The sequence below is a fragment of the Plectropomus leopardus genome, chromosome 7, assembly GCF_008729295.1.
Source record: "Plectropomus leopardus isolate mb chromosome 7, YSFRI_Pleo_2.0, whole genome shotgun sequence".
Taxonomy (NCBI): domain Eukaryota; kingdom Metazoa; phylum Chordata; class Actinopteri; order Perciformes; family Serranidae; genus Plectropomus; species Plectropomus leopardus.
This window is the reverse complement of record NC_056469.1, coordinates 36,044,539-36,051,793: the sequence shown is the minus strand read 5'-3', so window position 1 is coordinate 36,051,793 and position 7,255 is coordinate 36,044,539.

Genomic DNA, 7,255 nt, shown 5'->3' with positions numbered 1-7,255 from the left:
TGAAGTTACTTGCAGGAATATTGGTGTTATTATCAGGAATATTGGTGTTATTAGTGAGAATATTGGTGTTATTTGTGGGAATATTGGTGTTAGTGGGAATATTGGTGTTATTTGTGGGAATATTAGTGTTTTTCGTGTTGTTCCGGGTGTGATTGCGATGGTGTGAGTGTGGGAGATGTGTGATGCTGATGCAGTGAGGCGTCTCCCTGGAGGCTCCCCGGCGACACAAAGGCTTTAGGATTAATGTTTGAATAATTCATGAGGGGACGTGGACGGACACATTTTGACACACAGAGGCAGAAAAACACCGAGTAAACACTCAAAAGACGCCGAGGATTTCTCTCTCTTTGTCTTGGAGTGTTGGCCAGCGCGCCGCCACTGCAGCAGGAGCGTGCACCAGATGAAATCAGTGTGGCGTTATAATCCAGAATAATCTGCCTCGCTCTCTTCTCTTGCTGGCTGAAGTTCATCCAGCCCCCCATCCCAGTGAAAATATTATTGTGCTGTTTTTTTGTTTTCTAAAATCCATCTGGATGCTGATACACCCCCAACCCCTGATAGAAATGTCATGAAGATCTGACAGTGTGTAACACCCCCCCAATACGCACACACACACACACACACACACACACACCTGAGCCATGCAGCACTACAGGTGATGTTAAAAATCTGCTCTGACTGACATACAGTGACACATCACTGACTTATTTATTTAACAATCCATGATGGAAAGGCGAGCCCCTTATACATGGGAGCAGACACGCATGAGGGATTTCTGGGAGATGTAGTCCACGATTTCACAGAGGAATTGTGGGTGAAAAACTTTTTCAGAGTTATGTGATGCAACAGCTCTTGTAGCTCCTGCTGCATCATGAGGGAGCCAGTTCCTGTGACCTCACAGCGTCATGTGACCTCACAGCGTTATGTGACCTCACAGCGTTATGTGACCTAGAAAAGACTTAAAAGTGTTTCCACTGCAGTTTGGACAAATATGTCTTTTACAGTCACCTCATGGCAGAGGAGAAACTTTTTGGCAATAAACGGGATTTTTTTCCCCAACTTGATATGTTTCTTTCAGGCGTATTTTATATATTTGCCATCTCAGTTCACGCTTCAGCGTCCGCTCTGACTCACAGGTGTGACAGGTGTTCAGTGTCGCTGTCGGCGTCCAGGTGTTTTCTCCGCAGGTGTGGGACGTCATTGAACAACCTTCCAAAGTTTGGGCAGCAGCACTCTGACAGCGACGAGCTGCTTCTTTGTCTCCGGCTCAAAGACCGAACAATTATCCTTCAGGTTGTGTTCTTTCTTCGTGTCTTAGCAGTGCTGAGTCGGCGTTGTTCTGTGTGTGTGTGTGTGTGTGTGTGTGTGTGTGTGTGTGTGTGTGTGTGTGTGTGAAGGAAACATGGAACTGGAGAACATCTGAAGTACGTTGACTTTCACCGGTTTCTCTGACAGTCATGGCAGCTGTCTTTATGCTGTAAAGGTGTGACTGTGTTCTCTCTGTGTTCTGTCAGTGTTCTCTCTGTGTTCTGTCAGTGTTCTCTCTGTGTTCTGTCTGTGTTCTGTCAGTGTTCTCTCTGTGTTCTCTCTGTGTTCTGTCAGTGTTCTCTCTGTGTTCTGTCTGTGTTCTCTCTGTGTTCTCTCTGTTTTCTGTCAGTGTTCTGTCAGTGTTCTCTCTGTGTTCTGTCAGTGTTCTCTCTGTGTTCTGTCAGTGTTCTGTCAGTGTTCTCTCTGTGTTCTGTCAGTGTTCTCTCTGTGTTCTGTCAGTGTTCTGCATCAGTGTGTCCTTGGTGAAGCGAGTCACTGAGTTCATGCTCGAGCTCCTCTCTCCGTCTGCCGGTGCTCGTTCCTCTTCTTCTACTGCAGACGGTCACATTAGCATTCAGTCCTCCCATCGCACACACGCACGCACGCACGCACGCACACACACACACAAAGACAAAATGGCTGAGAGCAGAGTAAATGAAGACGGCCAAATCAAAGATGGCCGTGAGGTTCTGGTGTCTGTGATCTGAAGGTGATGTTTGCACGAAAGACGATCTGTGTGAAGCAATCACCTCCAACCCAAACCCCCCCGACTCCAGAGCGACCACAGCAGTGACTCCAGAGCGACCACAGCAGTGACTCCAGAGCGACCACAGCAGTGACTCCAGAGCGACCAGAGCAGTGAGTCCAGAGCGACCAGAGCAGTGAGTCCAGAGCGACCAGAGCAGTGACTCCAGAGCGACCAGAGCATGACTCCAGAGCGACCAGAGCAGTGACTCCAGAGCGACCACAGCAGTGAGTCCAGAGCGACCACAGCAGTGAGTCCAGAGCGACCAGAGCAGTGACTCCAGAGCGACCACAGCAGTGACTCCAGAGCGACCAGAGCAGTGACTCCAGAGCGACCACAGCAGTGAGTCCAGAGCGACCAGAGCAGTGACTCCAGAGCGACCACAGCAGTGACTCCAGAGCGACCAGAGAAGTGACTCCAGAGCGACCACAGCAGTGACTCCAGAGCGACCACAGCAGTGAGTCCAGAGCGACCAGAGCAGTGACTCCAGAGTGACCACAGCAGTGACTCCAGAGCGACCAGAGAAGTGACTCCAGAGCGACCACAGCAGTGACTCCAGAGCGACCACAGCAGTGAGTCCAGAGCGACCAGAGCAGTGACTCCAGAGTGACCACAGCAGTGACTCCAGAGCGACCAGAGAAGTGACTCCAGAGCGACCACAGCAGTGACTCCAGAGCGACCACAGCAGTGAGTCCAGAGCGACCAGAGCAGTGACTCCAGAGCGACCAGAGCATGACTCCAGAGCGACCAGAGCAGTGACTCCAGAGCGACCACAGCAGTGAGTCCAGAGCGACCACAGCAGTGAGTCCAGAGCGACCAGAGCAGTGACTCCAGAGCGACCACAGCAGTGACTCCAGAGCGACCACAGCAGTGACTCCAGAGCGACCAGAGCATGACTCCAGAGCGACCACAGCAGTGAGTCCAGAGCGACCACAGCAGTGAGTCCAGAGCGACCACAGCAGTGAGTCCAGAGGACTGTAATGTGTTGTTTGGCGTGAGCTGTCGTTCTGACGCTGCAGCCAGCTGTTGTGTTTGGGGCCATGAGCCGAGCGAAGAGCTGCTGTGAGACGTGAAGGACGCGGAGTTCAGATGGCTTTTCTTCTGTCTGATAAGTAAAAGGAGGCCACAACAGCCGTTAAAAAGAGGGCTGAACTTAAAGGACACGTCGGAGATGTCCGCTGTAGAGTCCAGTTATCACAACAAAGTAAAAAAACATTACGGGTTCGAGCTGCTGAAATGTGAATATGTTGTGGTTCACCTTCCCCCGACCTCAGCCAAGGTCCGTTACTGCCCACAGGAACCTCTGAGCTCCAGTCAAAGTACCTGGATGGTACTATCCTCACTACTGTAGCACTGTTCTAACTACTGTAGTACTGTCCTAACTACTGTAATACTGTTTTAACTGCTGTAGTACCAACCTAACTGCTGTAGTACTGTCTTATTGTAGTACTGTCCTAACTGCTCTAGTGTAGTCCTCACTACTCTAGTGCTGTTCTAACTACTGTAATACTGTTTTAACTGCTGTAGTACCAACCTAACTGCTGTAGTACTGTCTTATTGTAGTACTGTCCTAACTGCTCTAGTGTAGTCCTCACTGCTCTAGTGCTGTTCTAACTACTGTAATACTGTCCTAACTACTGCAGTACTGACCTAACTGCTGTAGTACTGTCCTAGCTACTGTAGTACTGACCTAACTGCTGCAGTACTGTCCTAGATACTGTAGTACTGACCTAACTGCTGCAGTACTGTCCTAGCTACTGTAGTAGTGTCCTAACTAGTTAAAAAGCAGAGTGTAAGAGAGACAGATTGGAGGATTGTGTGTGTGTGTGTGTGTGTGTGTGTGTGTGTGTGTGTGTGTGTGTGTGTGTGTGTGTGTGTGTGTACACATTATTGCACACTTGCATTTTAATTGACTCATCGAAAATCAGGTCAAAAGGGAGAAAAAAAAACGGCTGCGTACATGCATGAACGCACACATACAGTATACATGCACTTGACATGCATACACACACTCTCACACATGCTCTCACACACACTCTCACACACACTCTCACACACGCTCTCACACACGCTCTCACACACAGAGGACATTTTTAACTAAAAAATAACACATTATGAGGTGTGTGTGTGTATGTGTGTGTGTTTAATGTGCGCAGGAGTGTGTGTGTTTCATGTGTGCAGGAGTGTGTGTGTTTAATGTGTGCAGGAGTGTGTGTTTCATGTGTGCAGAAGTGTGTGTTTTGTGTGTGCAGAAGTGTGTTTCATGTGTGCAGGAGTGTGTGTTTCGTGTGTGCAGGAATGTGTGTGTTTCGTGTGTGCAGGAATGTGTGTGTTTCATGTGTGCAGGAGTGTGTGTTTCATATGTGCAGAGGTGTGTGTGTTTTGTGTGTGCAGGGGTGTGTGTGTTTCATGTGTGCAGAAGTGTGTGTTTCATGTGTGCAGAAGTGTGTGTTTCGTGTGTGCAGGAGTGTGTGTGTTTCATGTGTGCAGGAGTGTGTGTTTCATGTGTGCAGGAGTGTGTGTTTTATATGTGCAGGAGTGTGTGTGTTTTGTGTGTGCAGGAGTGTGTGTTTCATGTGTGCAGGAGTGTGTGTTTCATGTGTGCAGGAGTGTGTGTTTTATATGTGCAGGAGTGTGTGTTTTTTGTGTGTGCAGGAGTGTGTGTTTCATGTGTGCAGGAGTGTGTTTCATATGTGCAGAGGTGTGTGTGTTTTGTGTGTTCAGGAGTGTGTGTTTCATGTGTGCAGGAGTGTGTGTGTTCTGTGTGTGCAGGAGTGTGTGTGTTTCGTGTGGGGATGCACGGATGCACGGGTTTTTGCATCGCCATCAAGACCGTTTCCATGGCAACACATCCTTCCACCATCCCACCACCTGTGGAGTCAGAAATGAAAAGATTTATGTGGGAAAAAAAGAGACCGAAATGCTAGAGAAAGAGGAGAGGAGGAGGAGAGAAGGGGAGAAGAGAGGAGATGAGAAGGAGTGGGAGGAGGAGAGGAGGGGAGAGAGGGGAGGAGAGAGAGAGAAGAAGAAAGGAGGAGGAGAGAGGAGGAGTGGGAGGAGAGGAGATAAGGAGTGAGAGCAGGAGGAGGCGAGAGCAGCTGGTGTAAAATCAATGCAGAGCTTTGCGATGAGCAATGTTGACTTAAGATAAAAAGCCTCGTGTCTTACTCATCACTCAGGGAGTGTGTGTGTGTGTGTGTGTGTGTGTGTGTGAGGTGTCTCTGTGTGTGTGTGTGTGTGTGTGTGTGTGTGTGTGTGTCGGTGTTTATGTTAGTAGGCGTATGTGTGTTAGGTGTGTGTGTGTGTGTGTGTGTGTGTGTGTGTGTGTGTGGTTCTCTTGAGCTTCAGGTGTTTAAAGCTAAAATCAATGAGAATGAGTTAAAGAGTCTCACTCACTCTGCATCATCTTCGTTCACTGGGCTCCGGCGAGCCGCTCACCACCGTTTTCAGAAACCGTAATTAAATCATCTCTCCGGTGTGTTTACACTGTAAGAAGTCATCTCTCCGGTGTGTTTACACTGTAAGAAGTCATCTCTCCGGTGTGTTTAATGCCAACACTGTTAAAGGGGAAAAGAAACATACTGTCTTTAAAGCTGTCACTAATGTGAGCTGGTAACAGTGTGGACGGTCCTTTTCCTCCTCAGCCTGGTGATGTGAGGTCCATGGTGTCCAGCAGCAGTCTGGAACGTGGACTCGTCAGACCGCAGCACACTTCCCTCAGTCTGATTTTAACATCAGAGATTAACATGAAAAACAAACATCGTTAACGTTAGCCAGATAACTTCCTCCACTGAGCTGAAAAGAGGAGCTCTCGCTTCATCATCCAGCTGTTGTCTTTGGCAGATGAAATCCTGTATCCAGGTGTGGTCAGGTGTCTCAGGTGTGTGATGACAGCTTAGTGTGGTGGGATTTTGGATGTTATGTAATTACATGAATTAAGACCTCATTATTGTTTCTACGGGAGCCTTGAAGCTTTTGTTTACTTGTTTCCAGTCTCTCCCTGTCCCCCTCCTGTCTGGGCCAGAAAAACTGTCTGGCGGGCCGTAGCTGTCACAACCAATCAGGGTCCTCTTTACAGTCTGTCACAGCCAATCAGAGTCCTCCGGGAAGCCCCCCCCCCCCCATCACTGATCGGGGTTAAACAAAAGGCCCGAGGCTAGCAGCACTGGGCCCCGGGGCCCCATCACCCCCACATAATCAGCCTGACACACACACACACAGAAAAAACAAGAGACAAGCCAAACTGCTCTCATTATGACCGTCCACACCCTCCGCCAGACGAGCTGGAATCCACCCCAATTACCACTGTGTTATACTGGCACACACACACACACACACACAAACGCACACACACACACACACACAAACACACACACACACAGAGTTTGATTATCTTCTTGTAACGGAGGGAAACAAACAAAGACTCTTTTATTACATCAGTTTTTCTGTCCTGGACCCACACGGAGTCTGAGACCCTGACTCGTCTGACTCGTCCTGAACCGGCCCTGATTCGTCCTGAACCGGCCCTGACTCGTCCTGAACCGGCCCTGATTCGTCCTGAACCGGCCCTGACTCGTCCTGAACCGGCCCTGACTCGTCCTGAGCTTGCCCTGACTCGTCCTGAACCGGCCCTGACTCGTCCTGAGCTTGACCCTGACTCGTCCTGAACCGGCCCTGACTCGTCCTGACCTGACTCGTCCTGAGCTTGACCCTGACTCGTCCTGAACCGACCCTGACTCGTCCTGAACCGACCCTGACTCGTCCTGTACTGGCCCTGACTCATCCTGAACCGACCCTGACTCGTCCTGTACTGGCCCTGACTCGTCCTGAACTTGACCCTGACTCGTCCTGAGCCCTCCCAAAAATATGAAAATATACAGCTGTGCAGCTGAAACAATCAGTCCATTAATTAGAAAATTAATATGTGACAATTTCTTTCATCCTGAAGTTACTTTTTATTCCAAAAACATTTCATGATTTCAGCTTCTCATAAAAACTGTTTGTATAAGGACACGCTGCTTTTTTATTTATTCTGATTTTTTTAATGTATTTTACCTTTTTGCGTGTGGACTTTTACTTTTAATATTTCATTATTTTTCCCTGAAATCACGTTATGTTAGTTTATCAAACAGTAGCCTACATCAGTTTTACTCTTGCAGAAGTTCGTTTTTGACGTCATGTCTGCGTCCTTGTTCATGCGTC